Source organism: Fukomys damarensis, unplaced genomic scaffold (assembly GCF_012274545.1).
Source record: "Fukomys damarensis isolate Sample0158 unplaced genomic scaffold, DMR_v1.0_HiC HiC_scaffold_34, whole genome shotgun sequence".
In the NCBI taxonomy this organism is placed as follows: domain Eukaryota; kingdom Metazoa; phylum Chordata; class Mammalia; order Rodentia; family Bathyergidae; genus Fukomys; species Fukomys damarensis.
Genome location: NW_022900946.1, coordinates 5,518,970 through 5,524,658, shown reverse-complemented (window position 1 = coordinate 5,524,658; position 5,689 = coordinate 5,518,970). Strand labels below are relative to the sequence as shown.

General features: G+C 43.9%; 1 long non-coding RNA gene across 1 annotated transcript in view; it reads right to left on the bottom strand.

Moving 5' to 3' along the window:
* LOC104861852 overlaps window positions 1-5,689 on the bottom strand; it is a 23,937-nt gene that overhangs the window by 8,574 nt on the left and 9,674 nt on the right. Inside the window, exon 2 of the long non-coding RNA XR_780126.3 lies at window positions 3,726-3,875. This is a non-coding gene — a long non-coding RNA (uncharacterized LOC104861852). The remainder of the gene's footprint in view (window positions 1-3,725; window positions 3,876-5,689) is intronic.

The following is a 5,689-nucleotide window of genomic DNA, read 5'->3' as shown; positions in this document are numbered from 1 at the left end:
ATAATAATAATAATAAAGACTACAATGTCTTTGATCTGCAAACTTGAAGAACAGAGTTACCATTTACTGAGATGGATAAAACTACAGAAACAGCAGGCTTGGGAAGAAAATTTTCGCGTCCCGTTTTGCCCCTTCCCTTGGAGAGGCCTTTGCACCAGTCAAGTGAGGCTTTCCCAGCAGACACTAAGGCGTGCGGGGACTCAAGACAAAGTTCTTAAGGTATCAGAGCCCGCAGCACGCAGCTCGACTTTGGACATGGAGTTGGCTAATAGGAACTTTCTGTTTCCTGGAAGAAGAGAACAGAAATAGAAATCACATTGTTATGGAAAAGTAAACAATTTTATATCTCACATATCCACATTTGTGGACTGAAATTTACACCTTCCACATTAGAAAGGGCTGCGGCTCTTTATACCCAGCCAGGCATGACAGGTCTGGAGCTGGGCGGGGCTGGGCTTGTCAGGAGAGTGGGGTTGACTGCAGGGCTGGGAGTTTCCTGCGGGGTTTTCTGCAACCCCCTGGAAAACCACGACCCACTTTGCGCCTGTAACAAACATTTATCTGCGGTGCCTCTTGGATTGTTCTCCGTCTGCCAGGACTTGTCAGCTGAAAAGCCAGAGGGAATCCACCTCTGACTTGTCAGCATCAGAAAACCTTTGCCAAGCTAGGGAATGCAGAGTCCAGAGCAGCAATCTTCCACTGTAGGTAGCCAGGGGGGTTAACAACCATCACTAGCAGACAGTATTAAGAACTGATTAGTAAACCTTTCCTGTGTGCTCGGCACTCTGCTAAGCGCTTTGCGCCTAACATCACATTCTGCCCTCACATTAAGCCTCTTATGAACTTAAATCTTCCATGTATAAACAAGCACAGAGAAGTTAAGTGACTTGCCCAGGGTCACACAGCCAGAAAATGAAGAAGCAGGTGGCACATTCAGATACGTAAATTCTACTCTAAAGCCCTGTGCTTTAGAGGAATAAAAACAGAACTACAGGGCCAAGGAATTAGCTCAGGGGTTCAGCCGCCCACCTTGCAAGCACAAGGTCCCGAGTTCATCCCCAGTAACAAAAAAAAAAAAAAATTGACAGAAGCTTTCTTTCCCATCCTTATGTATTTCATGACTTGAGAAGATGTGACCCAGTGCCCCAAGTAAACCTGACTTCCTTACCAGCCCTCAGCACTGAGTTTGGAACATATTTCTTGTCTGGAGCTTGCTGAATGAATGAAGGATTGAATGAATGAATGAACACAAAACAGTGATTAGCATGCACATTCCATGATGCTTAGGAATGAATGAGCCTTTCTCTCCAGGGAGGCTATGAGCCCTTTGAGAGGAGACGGCTTTTCTCACGGTACGTAGGGTGTGGCTTTTAAATCCAACATCCGGGGAAGTGTGAGGTATGGGCTAAAATACATGGATTCTGGAGACAGACTGCTCAGGGTTACGTTGTGCCTTCTCTGCTGGCTGTTAGACCTTGAGCAAGGTCTTCAACCTCTGCGCCTCGATGTTCTCATCTGGGAAATGGGGAGGATGTACTGCCTTAAACGCACTGATCAAGATGGGTTAAGACTTTGGTTGGTAGTAGTGCTCAACAGAATTAGCTATGTGTCCATGGAGCCAGAGAAAGAAGCCCGTCTGTCCATGGTGGGGACACATAGTCTGTGTCCTGCTGCCTAGAAGAAGAAGAGATCATTTTAGCAGATAGGGTGGCACACACCTGTAATCCCAGCAGTCTGGGAGGCTGAGACAGGAGGATCACAAATTCAAGCCTGGCCTGGGCAACTTAGTGGTTTATCAAGACTCTGTCTCAAAATAGAAAGGGCTGGGGGTGTGACTCAATGTGAAGGCCCTGCAGTCCAATCCCCAGTACTGCCAAAGCAAGGAAAACAACGCTTTTTGGAACATTCGATAGACACCTAATATGCATCATTGCATCTGACCTGACATCCATAATGTGAGCACCATTACTATCTCATTTTCCTAGTGGAACTAGCTTGCCTAAAAGAATGTAAGTAATTTATTAAGAGTCTCAAAGCAAGTAAAGGCAGATAAAGAAAAGGAACTAGTATGTGTTCCATGGACTCAGGTTCCATATCTGTTGTATTTGAAAAATAAAACATTCAACGTACGCCAAACATGGGGGTCTGATACAAGAAAATGACCACCCAGACCAAAGGAGACTGTGGAAGAACCCTGGCCTTAGTAACAGGAAGAAGCTACTCTAGTTGTTAGGGCCAGAGAGACAGAGGGAAGAGGTGCCATCGCTGATGCCCAAAGCTGGGCCATCTGGAACGAGCGAGGACCATGGCAGGGCTGCCCAGCAAGGAACCAAACCACAGACAAGAGGCAGCTCCTGCTGGAGAAGGACCCATGACCCTGGGGAGTCAGGGACGCCTGGTGCCCTGCTTTGTCCACCATCCAATCTCCTGTCTGTGCCTCTTGGGGGGCTCGACTTAGGCAAAGCCGATTGGCCAGCTCTCAGAAGAAGGTGGATGGACTTAAAATCCAACAGGTGGGCCTAGAGAGGTTCTTCTTGAAGGGAAAGGAAAGGCCAGGCAGACACTAAAGTCTGTGTTCTTCACCCGGAGAGCAAACTCAATGCCTACAGAAGGCAGGCAGATTACACAAAGGCCTGCAGCCAGCTGACAACAGGGAGTGGAGAAGACAGAACGGAGGAACCACCCTGTCCTACTGGGACAGCTCCCTAATGGAGAAACAGGAAACCCTGCTGTTCAGCTTAAACCTACCACTTTTTTTAATGCTGGGAAAGTGGTAAATTTAACTTGAAAAATCTGGAAACTCAATCCAGATGAAAGGGAAATAAAAAGATTTAAGATGTATTCTGTGCAGGTACCAAATACCCACGATGCATCAGAAAAGAAAAGAAAAGAATTAATGGGGCAGGTGTGTAGCTCAGCGGCCCAGCCCTGGCCTAGCATTCTGGGTTCCAACCCCAGCCCCTCATTATAATCAGTAAATGATCCTGGGACAGAAAGAGACATCAGGGGAGGAACTCAAACTCTGAAGACTGGAATTCAGTGAATAGTGATAAACAGTGGTTTCTCAGTTCTCTGAAAGATGCCACATTAACGTAAGAAATTAACATCAAGTCTACTAGATAAAGGCTTACAGGAACTCTGTATTATTTTCACAGTTTCAATAGTTCCAAAATAAAAAGCTATTCTAAATATAATGAAACACCTTAAACTCATTTTTTAAAACCAATGAGTTCATGATACAAATGAGAGACCAAAAAAAAAGCGGGGGGGACTAATTCATCACCACTGAAGGCAGTTATTGCACAAAATCCCTACTCTAAAAATAGCAGTAATTAAAAGGAAATAATTTATTCTACCCTAGACAATGAGAGAAAGAACGTCTTGACAGAAGAGTATCGGCTCTTGGAGGAAGCTGAACCTTGGAATTTTGCAACACCAGCCGATTAATTGACTCAGGCCAGGCTCATGAATGGATGCTGAAACCACATTTCAGGTGAAAGGTTCAAGAGAGACTGAAAATTCACAGTTGCCGATTCGTCAGCTCGCAGAAAGCCTACCGGTTGTAAGACAGGAAACGACTTTACAATGCAGAGCTCAGGTTTCCACCACCCTCGCCCACCCATCAATCTCAGAGTCACTCATGAGCCTGTGGGCGCAGTGCAATGGGCACACACACCACCATCTGGGCGAACAACTATGGCAAACAATGTTTAGCCAAATCTTACCCAGCCACGGACTGAGCTTCTCGCCTACAGGAAATGCCGGCGACGGAGGAACCAGTTAAATACACCACCAGGAAGCAATCAGAGGGGCCAGGAAAGTAGGTTATTCCACCAACAAGACAATGCGTCTAGTTGCTTCAGCAAGTCAGTGACCTGGAAAAAAAAGGGAGGGTATACTTTAGGGTTAGATTTGAGATAGGATTAAAAACAATCGGGGAGGGGGGTGATTGGATCCTGGTTTGAACCAACCGTAAAAGACATTTTTGGAGGGCTACTGGAAAATGTGGCTATGAGGGAATTAGACATCAATAAAAGTTGGAGTTCATTTTATTAGGAGTTATAATGGTACTACTTCGTCTGAGTCAAGAACATCTCATTTTCTTAAGGGTGCATATTGATATATTTAGCAGTGAAATATCATCTTGTCTGTGAAGACTTTAAAATACTGCAGCTAAGAAAGCAAAAGTATGTGCAGTCAATATGGCAAAATGTTCACAATTATTATAGTTGAGTGATGTGTGGATGGATATTCATGATTTGTTCCACTTTTCTGCATGTTTGAAATTATTCATACTAAAGAATAAAAACAGGGCCAAGGATTTAGCTCAGCAGTTCGGTGGCCTGCCTTGCAAGCGCAAGGACCTGAGTTCGATCCCCGGTACCCAAAAAAAAAAAAAAAGAATAAAAACAAGTATAGATTAAACAAGAATTCATCTGTTGCACCAACTATATGCTAGGCACTGACCTAGGTACCACAGCTAGGGAAGTGAATTTTTTAAAAATCTGGACACAGTGGTACACATCCATGATTCTAGTACTTGGGAGGCTGAGGCAGGAGAATCTTGAGGGCAAGCCCAGTATGGGCTACACAGGCAGACCTTGTCCAAAAACAAACAAGGATCAGTGGCACCGCACCTGCCTCCCAAGCGCAAGGTCCCGAGTTCGATCCCCGGTACCAAAAATTCCAAACAACTCAATAAATGTAAATACTTTGTCCTCCTAGATTCCCATCCAGTTAGAGAAGGAAGACAATGAATAAGTCAGGAAGTTAAAGCATAATGTGGTGACAGATTCTGTAGAGAAATGTAAGAGCAAGAAACAAAAATAAAATTACCTATCTGGGGTAGATATTGCTATTTTATTTGAAGAAATCAAGTAAGACTTCTCAGAGGAGATGCATCAAAGCAGAGACATAAAAGTTGTGAGCCACTGGAATATCTGGTAGGGAACACTCAAGAGTTCAACATAGAAGTTAAAGCAAGTTCAAAGACCCTGAGATAGGTCCAAGATTATCACATTCAAGAAGCAACAGCAGGTCTTTGGGAGCCATGTGGAATGACCAAGGGGACCAATAGTACGAGATGAGCTCAGAAAGGTGGGGAACAGGGATGGAGGGTTGAGATGGTGGAGAATTTGCAAGCTATATGCATCTTACTCTGAGATGGAAAGCATAAAATGAGGGAATGGCCTCACTCGGGGATTTTTGTTATTTCTGTGGTGCTGGGATTAAACGTGGGGCCTTGCATATGCTTGGGAAATGCCCTTCAACTGAGTTACATCCCCAGCCCTTTGGTACCAAACTCGTGATCTTGTGCTTGTGAGGCAGGTGTGTCACCACTGAGCTAAATCCCTAGCCCAGTTTATTTCTTTTTAATTATTAGTATGGAAATTTTTAGACAAACAAGCATAGAGAGGATAATGCATACTCAAGAACGACCACAAACTTCAGCCTTAGTAATTCATAGCCAATCTTGTTTCATCTACTTCATACCATTCTAATGGATTATTTTGGAGCAAATTCCAAACATCTTATCACTTTACCTCTTTTGTTTTTCTTTTTCTTTTTTAGTACTGTGGATTACTGTGGCCTTCACACTAAACCTTTAAAAAATTTTTTTTTTAATTTTGAGACAGGGTCTCATTAAGTTGCTAAATTGTAAGTAATAAATATATATACATAATACATA